This window comes from Durio zibethinus, chromosome 2, assembly GCF_047325235.1.
Source record: "Durio zibethinus cultivar Kanyao isolate XHJ-2024 chromosome 2, ASM4732523v1, whole genome shotgun sequence".
In the NCBI taxonomy this organism is placed as follows: Eukaryota; Viridiplantae; Streptophyta; class Magnoliopsida; order Malvales; family Malvaceae; genus Durio; species Durio zibethinus.
In genome coordinates this window covers 36,964,754-36,984,455 of record NC_143163.1, presented here as the reverse complement: position 1 = coordinate 36,984,455, position 19,702 = coordinate 36,964,754, and the positions used below count along the sequence as shown (strand labels likewise).

General features: G+C 30.8%; 1 long non-coding RNA gene across 1 annotated transcript; it reads right to left on the bottom strand.

Moving 5' to 3' along the window:
* Positions 1-3,635: 3,635 nt before the first annotated feature.
* Positions 3,636-6,991, bottom strand: LOC149520182 (uncharacterized). Its single transcript, XR_016333920.1, has 2 exons — positions 5,733-6,991; positions 3,636-4,079 (listed from the first exon to the last, which is right to left on the bottom strand). It is a non-coding gene; the product is annotated as an uncharacterized LOC149520182 (long non-coding RNA).
* Positions 6,992-19,702: the final 12,711 nt, after the last annotated feature.

Genomic DNA, 19,702 nt, shown 5'->3' with positions numbered 1-19,702 from the left:
TAAAGTTTAGGGGAATGTACAAAAATTGAAGGGTAAATGAGTAATTGGCAAAATTAAAATTAATTAAAATGTAATTTATATTATTTAATTATTAAATATCGGTTATTTTAGTCTATTCAATTTTTAAAATTCAACATCAAAAACCTATCGAATAAACTGTAAAAATCAAATCTCAAATCAATTTAATTTATTAAATCGAAAAAATTGAATCGATTTATTATAATTATCAATTTTTGATCGGGTATTTCAGAGCTGACCGATTGCTGCTCTGCCCTATCCAAAATCAATCTTCCAATGTTTGGTTTCTTTCCTTTTTAGGAAAAGCCAACTATTAACTATATAATTAAGCATACAAATTTAACTGTTGAGCTTTTAACTGATTTACATTTATTTTGGGTCCACTTATAACATAATAAATAGTAAAGAAAAAACAATGAGAGAGGATCTCTCCAATAATAGTAGTATTATTTATTTATTGTATTTCCATTTATATCATAGTGATTATGGTATATATTGAAAAGCTTTGGAAAAGACCAATAATATTTCTTGTCAACATGTAGCAACCAAGTTAATGGCTGCTTGTTTGGCTTTCCTATTCCTAGTTTTTGCCTCTCCGTTTTTCGAGAATGTGCGTACTTCGTTTAATTTGTACCTTATACCTTTAATTTTTTTAATTTTTCGAATACCCTTTTGATATTCACATGTATCTCATGTAGTTTTATACAGCGAAATGATTTTTTTTTTCTTTTAATGGAACCTTCAATTTGAACAGTTAGCAGAAGAAGCGTCCATGAGCTTGATTTGACCGTACCAGCAGGCAGCATATAACACTAGGACCATGCAGTCATAAACCATGCGGTGTAGCAAACTCCGTGGCCTTCTTGTTACGAGATTGTTGGTGCTGCATATCAAAAGAATCACATCCATGCTATTACGTAAAAGCAGATTGCGAAGCTAATTGCCCATTCGGACCGACTCCTGTTCTTGCAATTCCATAACTTGCATTGCTTTGATATAGCTGTCCTCTAGTTGTTCAAATCAACCATTCACTTGTTTCCAATAATCATGAATAAGAAAAGGGCATAAGAAGATCAACCTTTTTTGCATTGCTGCTGCCTATAAACTCAGGGAATTTCAAAACGAAAATCATGTAAGAAGAGCAGGCTGTTCTACTTGTAGCTCCCTCTTTCTGATAACAGAATTTATAAAAATCAAGGCACAAGGACCGGAACCCTTTCCAAATGAAAGTTCTGATATCTCCAGAGAAAATGAGATTTACACCTTTGACTCGATCCCTTTGTAAAGATCTATACAAACAGATTGGCATGAAGTTCCTGTGGTAGTATATGTAGACACCCAATTGGGTCCGGGCCCAGATCAATTGGGCCTGACCCAAATGGGTAAGGCCCATTTCAATCCTGTATATTTTTTTTTCTTCTTTTGTATTTTATGTATTCTATTATTATTATTATTATTATTATTATTATTATTATTATTATTATGTATATCTTTATTTATTTATTTATTTTTATTCAGGTTAGATTTATATGTATTTTATTTATACAGTTATATATTATTATTATTTTTTTTTGTGTAATATATTTTTGGGTTTATCTTGTTTTATTTGTCATTATTTTTTTTTAATCATCTGTTAATTCTATCTTCTTTTTCCCGAATTATCTGATATTATTTTTAATTTTTAATTTTTGATTTTCTTTTCTAATTATCTAGTTTTTTTTTTATTTTGATTTTGGAGGGCTGAGATTGAAGGCTGAAGAATCCCATTGGAAGTGGGAATTCAATCAGAAGAGTCCAGTGGGATTCAAAGATTGAATTCCCGTCCAAGGAGGAATTGGGATTGATCAGAAACTCCTGATCAATCCCTATATAAAGCACCTCCTGGAACAGTTCAAGAACACACAGAAAACAGTAAGCAAAGCTACTGATTTGAGAGAAAAGGAGGCGTATAGGAAGCTAGGAAAAGTTTAGGAGTGGTCTGGGAGTGAGAAAAAATTTCTAGAAATTTTTGGCGAAAAAATTTTTTGGAAATTTCTGGGAAATTTCCAGATTCCGGCAAAAATTCCGGCGAAGTTTGAATTTTCCGGCGATAGTTCCGGCCAAACTTGAAGTTTCCGACAATCAGCCCAGTTTCCGGCGAAGAATCCCAGAAACCGGCGATCTTTCGGCAACTTCCGGCGAACTTCCGGCGAAATTTTCCAGATTCCGGCGAGAATTTCCAGAATTCGGCGAAATCCCACCGGTGTTCTTCAGTCTTTAGAGAGAAGGCAGAGGAAAGAAGGAAGAAGAGAGAGAGAGAGGAGGGGCGGTCTGCCGAAAAACAGAGGGTAGTGCCTTTTATACCCTCCCAAAACGACGTCGTTTTGGCTTTAAGTTAACCCAGAGGATCCGCGCGTTTTGCCGCAACCCGACCCGACCCGGGCGTCGACCCGCTTTCTGACCCGCGCGTGCCAGCCCCCTCCGAGTCGAGCCGAGCCGAGCCAAGCCGCCAAGCCGCTCCCCCCGAGCCGTTTTCCTGCCTTGAGCCGAGCCGAGCCGAGCCGCGATCCGAGCCACTCCAGGTTTTTTTTTTTTTTTTTTCTTTGAATTTTTTTATTTTATTTATTTCTTTGTTTATTTTAATTTTTATTTATTAGATTAGGTTTATGTAATATTCTTTTTATTTATTTTTTATTATTTTATTTTCTTTAAATAAAAATAAAAAATTTCAAAAAAAAATATTTTTGGGGAAAAGTTGAAAGTATCAATTTTCCTCAGAAATAAATTTCGAAAAAAAATATTTTTAGGGAAAAGTTGAAAGTATCAATTTTCCTTAAAAATCAAAATTTCAAAAAAAAATATTTTTGGGGAAAAGTTGAAAGTATCAATTTTCCTCAGAAATAAATTTCGAAAAAAAATATTTTTAGGGAAAAGTTGAAAGTATCAATTTTCCTTAAAAATCAAAATTTCAAAAAAAAAAATATTTTTGGGGAAAAGTTGAAAGTATCAATTTTCCTTAGAAATAAATTTTCAAAAAAAGGGTTTTTGAGGAAAAGTTGAAAGTATCAATTTTCCTTGAAAATCGAAATTTCCAAAAAATATTTTTAGGGAAAAGTTGAAAGTATCAATTTTCCCTACAAAAAAAAAATCATTCTTTCCTTCCTTTCTATCTTAATTTTGATTTTGTTTTTTTCTTTAAATAATCCGACGACGGAGCCTCTGTAAGTGAAACAGTAGTTTTCTTGCATACTCCTGAGGTGAGGGAATTTTCTCAATTTTCTGCTAAAAGTATTAGAGTCAATTGAGAATAATTTCCAATAACTAATTACTTGGTAAAATTTTAAAGCTTTTGGATAACACAAATTTAAGCTGGTACCATTTTTTGATGGGCGTTGTGAGGGTGCTATAACCTTCCTCACACGTAACCGAACTCCCGAACCCTGTTCTGGTTAGTAGACCTGAACCTATTCTTTTAGGGACCCTTAAGCTTAGGTGTTTCCTGAAAGGACAGATTCCTTAGGTGGCCAATCGCACCTAGACAAAAAAGATTGGTGGCGACTCCCTAAAGTCAATGTCTAGCGATAGATCCCCGGATCTAGACGTTACGACAGTATACAAGTACTGAAATTCTAATCAAGTTAATTAAATTGAAGTTGGTTAAAAATGATTGCCAGAATATGTTTTAACGGGGTCAATTATCCTCAGGATGCCAAGCAAACAATGCAGTGGTTAAAACCAAAATGCACCAGCAGGATGGGAAAACTTGCTGGTAAAGTCCAACCCCCATATATTTCTCAGTTTTGTTTTGTCAGCTTTTCTGAAAGGGGGTGGAGCTGTCGCTATGAGTCTGAGATGGGTATGGCTTTGAAGAACTTGGCTACAGCCTGATAGAGATTTTCTTCATCAAAGGGCTTTGAGACATATCTATCCATCCCACATTTCAGGCACTCGTCATAAGTCGCACGAATTACATCAGCTGTCATGGCTAATATTGGCACATGCCACTCACCCTTCCTGGCAGACCCTTCATCTGTTCATTTGCCCGACTCTCCATCATTCGAATTCAACGAGTTGCCTCAAACCTGAAATAAAAGTTCATGATAGTATTATATTCACATGCATGCTATCTTCTTTATACAATGATTAATATTTAAATTTATTTGTCTTGGATGTAAAGGATGATTATCTGACGGAAAATGAAAAATTACGGCAGCATTGAAGAAATACACAGTAAAATAATGATATTATCAGGTTGTCATTGAAACAAGAAAACATTGCTAGAGTCGCCGCTTAACAAAGTATCAAGCAATAAGAAAACTAATTTCAATCCCCGCTGAACACAAAAAAATCCCATATCACTTAAAAGGACATGTCCAAACGCCAACTTTGTTACTGAAGTATAGAAGTTGGAATACAGAATGGAAGAATGAGTCCAAGGGATGGATTGGTGTATTCAGCTTTTCAAGAAGTTTCCTTTGTTTTGAACTGTCCGGTATACATACCATTGGCTAGAGACATCAATTTGAGAGAAATTTCAGATACAGTGGGGAGGAAAGCATAAGGGAAAGAAAAGGAATTTGATGAATAAATGAAGTGTTGCACTGTAATGAAAAATAAGTGTTACACAGTATTGAAATAATGAAACTGCTTCACAGGGATTTTCTAGTTTCCTTTTACCATGCCTTGATTAGCATTAAGCCCTGAGATTCAAAGTTACCGCTTTATGTCATTTGTAATCTGAAGGATGTCAAAAACAAGCTAATCTCAGACTCGGACACTGTGAATACCCAGTAACAACAACCGGTTATTCCATATGTAGTGTGCAGTCCACTTTTTTTTTTTCTTTTCTTTTTAGTTGGCTCCTCTCACCATATTGCACCTATTTTATGGTATATCTCTTGGTCTAAGGTAGATCTGTAATGGTCATCATGTATCATAGCTATAGTACATGCATGTACATGTCTGGGAAGAAAAAGAAACAGATAAATAGGGAAAGATGCAGGGATAAGCACAATATCATAAACGAAAATGGTTTACATCTTTTAACCAGCTATCTAAAGTGATATAACTTGGCATACCATTTGAAAAAGATCATATTATGAATATCAGATTATTGCCCACAGATATAAAGCAGAATGACACAACAACTGTTACACTTTTTTCTTTATTCTTTCTTTTTGGTATTTTGGTTGTCAATTTTTCAATGAGAAAGATATGGCATACATACGGAACCACTGATATCCTAAATTTTCGGGTAGTATTTTTTTGTGTTTATGATAAGTTAAAAGCTTTTGTAGGTGCCTCACCAACAATTGGCTTCTGCATAAATACAAAATTTTATAATTGAAAACATTTTCTGTTAGGCAGAACCATTATTGAAACCTGAAGGCTGCAAAGTTCATGAAATAATTATATATTAAAGCCTGTAGGTAGTGAAATTCATGAAATTCAGTTAACTTGAACATGGGAAAAAGAACTTCACTATTCATAATTGGACACTTTTTTGTGCAACTACAGATCAGCAAATCATGAAAACTATAGGTGTAGATTCATTTCCTTCCAAAATTCACCAAATTTCAGCTGACAAATCTGACGCCAACAAAATTCCAACCAAAAGAATATTGTAAATTAAATTGGATTGCAGGCCAAAGAACTTAAAAATCTGAGTAACCAACCACAAAAGTTTCAACTGATCAGCATTTAAACAAACCGATATCTGGCAACCGATCACTCACCCTTTAAATAGTAATTGCAACAAATGGACTGCCAGGAAAACTGACAATGCAACCAAAAAAAAGGGTAAACCAATCATTTAATCCATTGAATTTGATTTGCTCAAAAACAAACAAAATGGTAACAATTTCCCGAGGCAATGCCAAATTACCGGTTGTCCAAGATGAGAGAACAAACATGATCGGCAGATATTGTAGCCTGAGTCCCTATCTGCCTGGCAACTGACAAATCTTTAAAAATATACTTAGAAAAGAGATTTTTTTTTTTTTCGGCTTGTTGACTCTGCTTCTCCCCTCCCAGGGGATGTGATTTTCTTTTCTGGTTACTCGTTGCTTGACAGTTGGTTTCAGTTTTCAAAGAACAATTTCTTTTTTTTTGGTTTGGGTGGTTGAGGGTGGAATAGTTCGGCTGTTGGTGTGGGGATTGGGGGCTGTGATGGTTTGGTGGTCAGTGGTGGCTGTAGGCAGTGGGTTTCGGCTGGGGTGCTTAGGTAGGCTTGTGGTGGTTTTCTTTTGGTCGATGTGGGTCACAAGGGGGCTGGTTTCGGCTGTCAAGGAGGCAGAGGCAGGGGTTGGGTTGATGGTGGTTCGGGTCTGGGTTTATGTGTTGGTGATGTGAGAAATGATGGCGGTGGACGGTGGCCGAAGGGGTGATGATGCGGGCTATTATGTTGATTCAGAGGTGGTGGGAGGCCGCGGGTGGTCTGTGTAGAGGGTTAGTGATGGTGTTGGTCGGCTGTTTTGAATTTGGTGGTTCAGAGGGGTGTTTATGGTGGTGGAGTTTTTTGATGGTTCAAAGGAGTCCAGGGATGATTTTCTGCTGGTGTTGTATATGGGGGTAGAGGATGGCTCAGGGAAGGGGCTCCTGAGATTTTCCTGTCTATTCGTGATGGTTTAGGATGGGATAGCTCCTGGATATGGTTCTCGGCTGTGTAGGTTTGAAGAGGATGCTGGGATGGGTTATGGGGTTTCCGTTTCTGTGAATCGTGAATGGGAATTGTAGATTGGGAATTTGTTTTTTTTGGTTCTCTGAATTTTCCCCTCCTCCCGTGTTAAAAAATTTCGGTTCTTTTAGGATTCAACTCCTGAAAAAGGGACATGTCAATTGATTTTTGTTGGACTCTTGTTGCAACAGCCATTGCTACATCTCAGGAGGCGTAGCATGCTGGTTCTTGGGTGGGTTGTTTGATGAATTTGTGTTAGAGTTGAATAGGTGAAATGGGAGGTAAAAACAGAGGAAGCTGAGAATGGAGATAGAAGGCTGCCAGCCGTCCCTATTTAATTAATTTTAATAAAAATAAAAAAGATATCGGGCTTTAAAATTTTTAAAATTTAATTTTTGTCTATAATTAGAGTTTGGATATGAAAAAATTGATTTGTATTTTTATTAGATTTTCAGGCTTTAAGTGACTCAAAAATAAATTGGATTGTACTTTAAAAATTAAGTTTGAACTCACAATAGACTGGATCTTTTAAATTCGAATAATTAAATTTTAAAATAATTTAAATTAAATTGGATTGAACTTTAAACAAAATAAAATGATTCAAAAATAATAAATTATGAAAAAAATTTAAATGAGTTTAATTATATAAATTTAATTAAAGTGTTCGAATAAATTAAAATTAAAATATTTAAATCAAATATAAAAATTAATGAATTTAAATCATTTCAAACAAAATTTAATATTTATATGATATATTGACAAGAAGAATAACATGGATCGATTGATTAACAATAAAATAAAAATATTTATAGCCATACTTACATTCATTAGTCCCAACCGAGGAAGCCAATAAAAGGAAATCAAGAGCTAAAGGGGCTGACATGGACATTGAATTTGAATAGCTTTAGTGCTTCTCCTATTTTACTTGTACTACTTTTCAAAGTTACGTCACACCAAAGGTCAACACAATATCGCATTAAACGCACTCCCACACCGGTTTACTTTTTTAACTGGTATTGGGTCAATCTGACTCATTTTGCACTGCATCGATTGCCGTACTGACGACGCCCAAACTCATCCCAATCAATTTTTGGGAGAAAAATAATTTTAGCCATTGACCCAAGTGGGCCATTTTATAAAAAGAAAAAAAAATAATTTCGGTTAATTGAATGTAAATAAAAAAATTGATTAAGATTAGTTAAAAATATTATTCTCAATATGTTAAATAAATTTAAGAAGAGATCATATATTAATCATAATTTTTTTTTATAAATACCATTTGAGGTTAATGTGTACTGATTTTTTTTATAAAGAAAATTGTAATTAAAAAATTATAAATATTAAATTTTAAATATATTAAATATATTAAATATATTAATTTTTAAAAATAATTACATAAATTAATTAAATTAATAAAAAACAAATAGCATGACAGATACGTTAACAAAAACAGGGGTACAGCGATCGAAAATATTTATTGCCTGATGGTGGATGACCTTGTTCGTTGTTTGATTACCGTCTGTGTCCTACATTCTGACGTATTGTGGTGGTCGGTTTTGCAATGCGTCTGGCGTATTATGTGCTCTGTCTTGTCGATTGCAATTGTAAAGCTGGATTCACACTTCTTTCAACAAAGTAATAAAAACTTGACTTAAAAAAAAATAAACCTTAAGAGAAAGAAACCTAAAAAGCTTACATTGACGAAAAAGAGTGTGAACCAAGACAATAGGTGGCTGAGAAAAGTCAAACATAGGCACAGTATTTATGCGCGGTATGATCCAATTATAAGTACCATGTCATTATTATAGCCGAAAAACTGAGTTGCTTTCGGAATTATTAGGCCCCCAACATATAAAATCGTAGAGGAGAAAATTATGGCAATCAAACCTTCATTTTCTCTCATCCTTTGCTGCTTCCTCTTGGCATCAGTCCTCTTCATTCCGCATGCAATAGTAGACTAGAGGAGGTTAAAGGTACCTAACCTATTTCTTTTCTCTTCTCTATATTTTCTTGTCTCCTTGTTTTTCTATTTGTTAAATTATACATGGAATGTGGATCTAAATTTTAATGCATGTATATGTTTGTCTTGTTGATTACAGTAAAGTGTTCAAGGTGAGGTTTTTTAATGTCAAGTTTGTAACCTTTTTTTATTCAACTCAATAAAATAAAAACTGAATTTAAAATTTAAAATTGATAGATTGATAAATTTTAATGAAAACATTAATAATTTATAGAAAATTAAAAATATGTAGTATTTATATGCAAAATTTAACCGATATTTATTAGATGGTGAAAATTTTGCATATACTTTATTTGATAAAATCTCAAAATATAATCAAATTATTTGAAATTTTATCGTATAATTTATTTAAGTAACAAAAATTTTTAATTTACCGATTAAATTTTTAAATTTAAATTTTATTTGCTCGTTTTTTAATAAATAACCTTGCAAACTTGATTTAATAGACATTACTTAAATCTTGCATTGATTTATTATATAGTATTTATATCCCTTATATGATCAAATGGTTTGGAATTGCAGAAGATGATAATGGACAAAGCAAAGCGGGAGTAACAAAAAGTCATGCAAATACAGCACCATCTTGGGTTAGCAACGATTCTCCTCCAACCTCAAATAGGGTTGCTAAAGGGCCATATGACAACCTGATCGATTGGTCAGCATTACGTAAAGGTAAACGAGATTGCCGCAGCGTGTATAATCGTCGTTGTCGTCGTTGATATTAAAGCCACCCAACAAAAGCTCAATAAAGAATCTGTAGCGGTTTTGGAAAAAAATTTCGATCCGCCACGGTATTATTATAAATCTACTTTGTTAATTACTGATGTTAATATTTGCTTGGCGAACCGGCCAAATTGTTGCCCAAAGTTTTTTAGCTGTGTGAAAATTTTTGGTATATGTCCTTTTCTTAATTTCTGAATTGTGTAGAAGAAGTGTTTCTCTTTCCATAATCAACGTGATTTGAAACATTTGAAAGTTTTGACTTTCTTTTTCTCCTAAAAATGATTGAATATTTAATTTGTATTTTGTAAGCATCGATTTTGTCCGAGGCTACTATTAAAGTTAATAATAATAATAATAATACTAATAAATATATATTATTAATTATTAAAAAAAAATAAAAAATAAAAAATAGAGTGGTTGGTGTATGGCGTTGCTATCGCCCCCGACCAGCCACCTTATAGCCCACCTCCTACCACTCCCTATAACCATTCCTACAACCACCCAAATCCCTCTATTTGAAGCTCTTAAAAACCTCATAGATTCTTCCCCTTCAAGACCTCTCTCTCGGACGGCTAGGAGCCCATTTCATTTCACCCCTTTGGCACTAAACACCAAAAATTTACTCTTCATCACTACCCAACCCCCTTCCAACAAGTTCAATACCCATACCAACACCCAAATCCGAACCTCAAACCCATACCCAAATACCCAAACGAAAACACACAAACATAAACAAAAAAGAACAAAAACAAACAGTCCTCCTCGTAGGAAAAAATCTCAACACCAAAAAGCCTTGTAAACAAGCAAAGAAATCATCAATGTCTTTAAAAAAAAAAAAAAAGAAAAAGAGAAAGGAGACTGAAAGCTTTGAGCCTCGATCTACGTTGATCGAGACTGTTTCTAGTAAAATAAACGTCAGATAAAAAAAAACGAGTTGAAGAGCGCTTCTGGGAGTATTATTGAAATTTTTCGACCACCGGCAACCCCGCCGACAATGACCCAGGCAACGACCGGACGGCGAGAGCCCGGAGCTCTCCCCAGAGCTCTCTCTCTCTTTTTTTTTTTTTGAAACAGAAAAGAATGAACAAAAAAAAAATCTTTAGCCATATATAAGAAAACAAAACTCAAAATGACATCGTTTAGGGAAAGACCCAAAACGATGGCGTTTTAGCCAAGGAGAATCCGCACGTGACCTAGATCCGACCCGAGATCCGTACAAGCCGACCCGTCAACCCACTTCAGCCAACCTTGAATCGGTCCAGACAAACCGTCAGTGAACCGATCAAACCGAACTGAACCACTGGACTGCCCGAACCGTTGATTAAACCATCAAACCGGTTAGACCGGTCCAGACCAACGTTGATCGGGCCATTGACCGGTTCGGTTCAGGTAAAAAAAATTTTTTTTTTGAATTTTTGAAATTTTTATATATTATTATTTTTGTTATTTTAAGTATTTTTTTTATATTGATGATGCATGATAAATTCTTAAATTTTTTAGAATAAAATATTTAATTATTTTAATAATAATAAAATTAAAAACAAGTAATAATTAAAAATATATATTAAAAATGCTCAAAAAATTATTATTATTATTTTTTTTTCTACCTAGATGTTGGAGGGAATAAAAAATATTTTTTAAAAAAAATAATTCCACCTAGATGTTGAAGAATTATTATTAATAAATTTTTCATACAAAGAAATATAAGAAATTTTTAATTAATTTTTAAAAATCATTAAAATCGAACTTGCTTCAAAATTTTACCTAGATGTTGGAGATTTTTAGAGATGTTCGTATTTTTTTAAAAACGAAACCTTAAACACTAATTCTTAATTTTCAAAATCCTAGGTTTCTAAAACTTCTTAAATCCAAACCCCTAAAATCCAAAATCCTAAAATCTGAAACCCTAAAATTCAAAATCTTATAAATCCAAACCCCCTAAAATCTGAAACCCCTAAAATTCAAAATGTCATAAAATCCGAAATCCCAAACCTTTAAACTCTTTAAATCCAAACTCCTAAAATCAAAACCCTTAAATCAAAACCCTAAGCCTCAAATTTTAAAATCGAAACCCTAAAATCTTCAAACTCTAAAATCAAAACCCCAAACCTTCTATACCTTAAAACCAAACCCTAAAACCCTCAAAACTTAAATCCAAACCCTTAAAATCTGAATCTTCAAAATCTTGAAACCTTCATTTTGAAAACCTCTACTCAAGCCCTTACTCAAAACATCTCAAAAATCTTAAGGACACGTGTGAAAATTTCATTTGAAACAATTTGTTTGTGAATGCTGTCTAGATGATAGGGTATTTAGGAAATTTTACTTTGTTAAATATTTTCACATGATTTCTTAATTCGCATTAATAATAAGATTAATAAATAAAAAGTATAACAGTAAATTGAGATCTTAAATATAAACAGTCACACCTAAGCTCTGCCTAGATGTTGAAAAGTCGAGGTGACCTCATTGTATCTAAGAATCCAACTTTTAAATTGCATCTCATCCTACATAACATTCATTGGCATACATACATTAGCATATTATTTTCAGTAATTATTTGCACTATTCTGTCTTTAATTTTTATTTACTACTTGGTAATAAAATATTTTATATAAAAAAAAGAATAATACTTTAAAAAAATTGTGATATTACAAAATAAAATAAAAATAACATTTCGAAAGAAATAATTCTTGGTACTCTGCCTAGATGTTGAAAAGTCACCAACAATTTTTTATAAAGCGTGTTATTTTATTTTAAGGATTGTTGTCTTAAATATTAAGCGAAAAGAATTATTTTAAATTCTATCAAATGTTAAAGAATTTTAAGATAATTTTTTAACTTAAAGATTTTCTCAATATTTTTAAATAAAAATTTTAAAAAATATATTTGTTTAAAAACGAAGGGAATTAGTATTAAATTTCAAGTCAAAACTATTTTTATCCAACACTGAAAATAACGCATAATTAAATGGTACCAATTTATGGGCGTTGTAGGAGTGCTAATCCTTCCCAACACGTAACCGACTCCCGAACTAAATTTGATTTTTTGTAGACTAAAATTTATTTTTTTTATAAACTTTAAACCCGTTTTTATAGTTTTATTAAAAAGATAAATTTTTGGGTGGCCAATCATACCCTAACAAAGATTGGTGGCGATTCCCTTTTATTTTTCTCGATTTTAAAACTTTTTTACATCTAACAGTCTCAAAATCGTTACAACACATTCAAAGGTTGTTTTTTTCAAATTATTAATTTATCATTAAATTCTCTATTCTTATATTTATTTATCTAAAAAAATGTATTACACATGTAAATTTTTATGAATTTGTAATTTTTAAGTATCAATTTTAATATCACGTCAATTTATTCAAAAATTAGTTGACTCAAACTAAATTTAATAATTTGTGTCTTTATGTCATGTTTTAGATTAGATACGATTTTAAACATGACATGAATAATCTTGACACAAACATAATATAAATATTTAAATGATACGAATAATTTAACTATACATACAACATGTTTATTATATAATACGAATAATCTTGATACGAATATAACATAAATATTTAAATGATACAAATAATTTAAATATAAATATAACATATTTATTATACGTGTTATATATAACACAACTAATATATTTAAAATTAATTTGTTTAATACAACTCAAGTAACACGACATAACACAATACGAATAAGACGATTAGACATGATTAATCTATTTATTTAAACAAAAAAAATCATTTAAAATTAGCATTTAAACAAAAAATTGTTTAAAATTTTAAAATTTAAAATTTATTGATAAACCAAAATATATGATAAATATGATTAATAATTTATTTAATAAATTAATTAAAATATTTTTTATAGTTTATATGTTATATATGCTTATATAAATATTATTATGTTTTAAGTGTGTTATTATTATTTGATATGATCATGACACAAATAATATCATATTTTAATACTGTAGGCATAATTAAGATACAAAATATAATTATATTAAACTTATATATAATTTTTTATATTATTTTTATATCATATTTAAATTTATTAGATCTAGTCCTAGCTTAAACTTTTGATTTGAGATTGGCTTAGCCTCTGAAATAGACTTTTGATTATAGAGTAAGAAGTCGAATTATTATAAATAATAAATAAAATAAATCTAACCTTACATCCTCAAATGGCGCCTACCTCGACAATAAAGGAGCATGGACAATACATAAAAACTAAGGTGATGGTGAATATTGGTCAATGAAATTATAAAAATGTAATATTTTATTAATAAATTACATGGTAATTAATTTTATTGTGAACGTTTTCGTAATGGAAAATCAATCTATATGTAAGAGAGGTATTATTTTTATGAAAATTAAGAGGTTTTTTATAATGAAAATTAAGAGTAATTTAAAGGAAAAAAATTTAGCAGATTCAGGGTCTCTTTGGTCGCATTAGTGTTATTTGAGTAGAATTGTTTTAAAAATATTGTGTGGAAGTTTTAAAAAAAACGTATTTATGAAAAAGTTAAAATAATATTTGATAAACTTTATGCAAAAGTAGTGAAAAACCTTCCTCCTTCCATCATCAACGTGATCTGGAACATTTAGAGGTTTTGACTTTCTTTTTCTCCTCAAAAGGATTGTATATTAGATTTTATAAACATCTATGGAGTATTAGAAGGAAATTTTTGTTAATTTGTTTCAATTTATTGAAATTAGGCCCTTCACAATTAACCATTGTCTGGATTTCACTAATAAAATAATGTTACCTTCTTGGTTTTTATACAAGTGTTAATTTTTTAAATCTACATAATTTGTGAGTTAATGTTATGATTTATGAATTGTCTTTGTATTATAATAAAATATTTAATATAATATTTAAATTATAAATTTATTAATTAATATAATACTTAAATAATTATTTATTTATCATGTGTTATTATTTAAAATTAATCGTGTTAAGTGTGAGTGTTATATATATTTATATTTTATGTATTAAATTAAAATTTTTTAAAATTTAATTATTATATAAAATATTTTATTATAATTTAAAGATTATTTGTCGTATTAACCCTTTAAATTACTCAATAACAAATCAAGAAAAAGATAAGCTCATAATTAAGAGAATCCATGGAGTGTAATGCTATGAAAAAAAAATTAAGGCTTTACATCAAAATTTCAAAAAAAAAATGCAATCATTTCTTCGCCAAACACTTGTTATTAAAATACTAAAGGCAACAAGTCAAAGCAACTATAAAGATGGAATTAACAACGAAAGGAAAGGCTAATCGGAAAAAGTTATTCAAGGAGCGAGAGGTCGAGGAGGTGAGTTAAAAGCTGGGCAATCGTTCAGGCATTCTTCGTGAGTGTCCCAACAATCACCCTAGCCGTCAGTCATGCAATACTAACACCGTTTTGGGTTTGATCAATTGTTATTAATTTCCTTCTAAGACCAACAATTTCTCTGCTTCCTTCGCTGCTCATTTGTAGTAAAAGAAAACAGAACAAAAGGTAACAAATTAATATGATAATAATACTCTCTAGGTCCCATAAAAATGTTTTGTTTGTATACATTTATTTGTCTCAACAAAATATATTTCGTTTGAAAATTGAAAGAAAAATTATTTTTATTTTTTTGAATTACCCTTCAACTATTGCTATATATCTAATTTTTCTCATTTTTCAAAATAAAGATAATTTGAGAAAAAAATTACTAATAAAAAAAAAACTATATATGTGACAGAGGAGTAACTGTTGGGAAAAAAACACCCACACGCAGTAACCACACATAAAATAACAAACTCAAATAAAAAATAAGAACATATAAATATATTTAGTTCGGCCCAACTCAAAATGGGCTACTCCAAACACAATCTACTAACAAATAAATCTTTACAACTGTGAGACTTTTAGAATGAAAAAAGTCTCTTAAAACTACTTACTCAAAACTTAACCCAAAACCTAATTACACCATTTAATAGCCTATTCACTTAACTATTCTCTTGGTGTCTAACTCTTTAGGATTAGACAACTAAAATCAAAACATCTTATTTATAAGGGTGAAACTCCTTATACCTTTACTAAACTCCCGATGTGGGATACAAGACAAACTCAAACTTACTTAACTTTCGATGTGAGATTCTAAAATTCAAGGTAAATCCCAACAAATCCTCCATTGACTTGAATCTCTAAACACTTTAAAGTATCTGCAAAGCTAACACGCTTACCTGTCTTCTTTTCTTTCATCATAGGCATCTCAACAACTGAGCTTCCATCAAACATGTACAAATGATTATTGATCATATTCCCTTATAAAATCACACTACTATTCTTGTACACTTTCAACCAATCATTACTACCATAATATGTGTACCCCCGAGAAGATAACTCACCCAAAGCAATCAAATTGTAGTGACAACTTGGTACATACCTTACATGATGAAGCATCCTAATAAAACCATCGTGAGATCTAAAGCGAACATTTCCAATGCATTGAATCTGCACCTTTTCTTTGTTAGCAACCACAATATCCCCATACTTTTCATTTTCATCCAACTTCACAAAGCAACTCCTATCATTGCAAATATGAACTGTAGCAGCTGAATCTAAAACACAACCTTTATCACTTTTCAAAGTCTGAGTCTCATCCACACAAGTTGTCAAAACAACATCATCATCATCAGACACGACAGCAGTAGTATCACTCTTTTCTTCATTTGATTTATTCTCATCATTCAACCTTTTGAAAGCAGCCATATACCTTCTCAGCTTCCTGCAGCGCACTTGGATGTGTCATTTCTCACCACAATAATAACATTTTACATCACTGTAATCTCTGTCTCTTGACTTAGATCTCCATCTTGATCCATCAATCCTCTTTTAAGTCCTCCCTCGATCAAAACCCTCTACAGCTAGTGTACTCCCCCAGGTGATGAGTTCTAAGCTCCCATAAACCTTTCATTCTCACATAATAAGACAGTCACATCATTCAACTTCAAAGTAGACCTATCCACCAACACAGTCTGAACTAAATGCCTATAAGACTTGGGCAAAGATGACAGCAAAATTAAAGCTTTCTCTTCATCTTTTAACTCATCAATAGAAATCGTTAGTAATTGAGAAACCAATCTATTAAACTCATTCAGGTGATTATGAAGACTCATACCTTCTTTCATCTTCAGAGAATACAGATCAATCTTCAAACATAATCTATTAGTCAATGACTTCGAAGCATAAATACTTTCAAGCTTATCCTATAAACTTTTCGGAGTACTCTCAGTCAACACATTGTACTTTACTTCTTTAGCTAACGTCAATCTAATAGTACTAACAGCCTTCTTCTAAATCTTATTCCAATTAGCATCAGACATTCCCTCAGGCTTACTACTCTCTAATACCTGATCCAACCCTTATTGTACTAATAGATCTTGAATCATACTTTGTCATAACATAAAATTACTTTTTTTATCAAATAACAAAATCTCAAACTTAGGCATAGGCATACCAGACATACCTTCTTCAGACATCTTAAAACATTGCTTCACGATCTCTTGGGCCCATGAACTTTAAACCTTGAACCTCAAACTTTGCTTTGATATCACTTGTTGGAAAAAATAACACCTACACGCAACAATCACACACAAAATAATAAACTCAAATCAAGAATAAAAACATACAAATATATTTGGTTCGGTCCAACTCAAAATAGCCTACTCCAAACACAATCCACTAACAAATAAATTTTTACAACTGTAAGACTTTTAGAATGAGAAAAATTTCCTAAAACTTCTTACTCAAAACTTAACCCAAAACCTAATTATATCATTTAATAGCCTACTCACTTAGCTATTCTCTCGGTATCTAACTTTTTGGGATTACCAAGCTAAAACTAAAACATTTTATTTATAAAGGTGAAATCCTTTATACTTTTACTAAACTTTTGATGTGAGATATAAAATAAACTCAAACTCACTTAATTTTTAATGTGAGATTTTAAGATTCAAGATAAATTCTAACAATAACATGGATCGGTTGATTAACAATAAGATCAAATTGTTTATAGCTGTACTTGCATTCATTAAGCACAACAATATAAGGAAAAGGATAGTTAAACGAGCTGCCATGAACATTGAATAGCCTTGATACTTCCCCTACTTTACTGGTACTACTTTTCCAAGTTACGATTGGCGTTTGTGTTACGGTCACAGTAGAGGTCGACACAATATTGCATTAAACACACTGCAGCAGCTGGGTTTTTTTTGTTTTTTAGTCTGGAATTGACTCGAACTTAGAAATATTAATAGGTAGGGTAGGGATAAAAATAGAGTATTTTTTATTTTTATTTTTAAATTTTTATATTGTGTTTATTTTTATATTTATATTCAATAAATATTTTAATTTTATATTTATTTTTTATCTTTGTAAGTATTTAATGAGTATAAATAATATTTATATTGATAAATTTAAAAAATAATAAAAATTAAAATTTATTTGTATAATATTCTTTAATAAAAATATATTAATTTTAATTTATTTAAAATAATAATTTATATTATTTAATAAAAATTTTATTTATTAAATATTTATAAGATACAAAAACAAAATGAGTGTTATATTACTAATTTTCATCTTCATATCTAATAAAAAATTAAAATAATTCTCATCTTTATTTTCGTATTTATAATATAATATTTATCTCTATTTTCATTAAAATAAAAAATTAAGTTCCACGAATAAGATTAAAATTCCTAGTCAAACTCTTTTTGCACTGCACCTAGAAGTATCGTTTTAGCCGTTAACCTAAGTAGGCCAATTTATAAGAAAGAAAAAAAAAACAAATTAATTCTTGTTAATTGAGTGCCTACAAAAAATAAAATAAAATCAATTAAAAATATTATTCTCAATAGTTTAAATAAATTAAAGAAGAGATATATTAATCATAAGTTTTTATATAAATATAACTTGAACTTAATGTGCACTGATTTTTTTTTTATAAAAAAAGTTGTAATTTAAAAAAAATTATAAGTATTAAAATTTTAACTTTAAATATATTAAATATAATTTTTTAAAAATAATTATATAAATTAATAGAATTAAATTATGAATTAGATTAACCTTGACAGAAAGAAACCCAAAATGCTTACACTGACCAAAAAGACTTTGAACCCAAATAATGGGTGGCAGAGAAAAGTAAATCACAGGCATAGCATTTATTAGTGGTGTGAGACAACTGTAAGTACCATGTCATCTTGATAGCCAAAAAAACTGAAATAACAGTGCTGCTTTAGGAATTAGAAGGCTCCCATCCTTTGCTCTATTAGAGGAGAAAACTATGGTAATCAAAGCTCCATTTTCTCTCATCCTTTGCTGCTTCCTCTTGGCATCAGTCCTCTTCATCCCGCATGGAATAGTCGGTCGTAGACTAGAGGAGGTTAAAGGTACCTAACCTACTTCTTTTCTCTTCTCTATATTTTATTGTCTCTTTGTTTTTCTATCTATTAAATTATACATGGAATAGGGATCTAAACTTTAATGCATGTATTTGTTTGTCTTGTTGATTTACAGTAAAGTGTTCAAGAGGTTTTTTAATGTCAAGTTTGTAAAGTTTTTTTTTTTTTCATTCAATTCGATTAAATAAAATTTGAAGTTAAAAATTAAAATTGATAGATTGATAAATTTTAATAAAAACATTTAATAATTTATAGAAAGTTAATTAAAAATATATAGCATTTCTGTGCAAAATTTGACAGATATTTATTGGATAGTGAAAAGTTTGCGTATACATTATTTAATAAAATATAAAAATAATATATCCAAATTATTTGAAATTTTGTTGTATACTTTATTTAAGTGACAAATTTTTAATTTACTGATTAAATTTTTAAATTTAATTTTTATTTGTTTATTTTTAATAAAGAACCTCATAAACTTGATTTGGGAGACATTACTTAAATCTTGCATTGATTAATTATATAGTATTTATATCCCTTATATGATCAAATGGGTTGGAATTGCAGAAGATGATAATGGACAAAGCAAAGCCGGGAGTAACAAAAAGTCATGCAAATACAGCACCATCTTGGGTTGGCAACGTTTCTCCTCCAACCTCAAATAGGAATGCTGAAGAGGCATATAGGAAAGCTGAAGAAGAGGCATATAGGAATGCTGAAGAGTCATATGCGAACATGATCGCCAGGTCAAAATTACGTAACGGTACAAAAGATTGCTCCCCCGACATTAATAATCGTCGTTGTCTCGTTGATATTAAAGCCACCCAACAAAA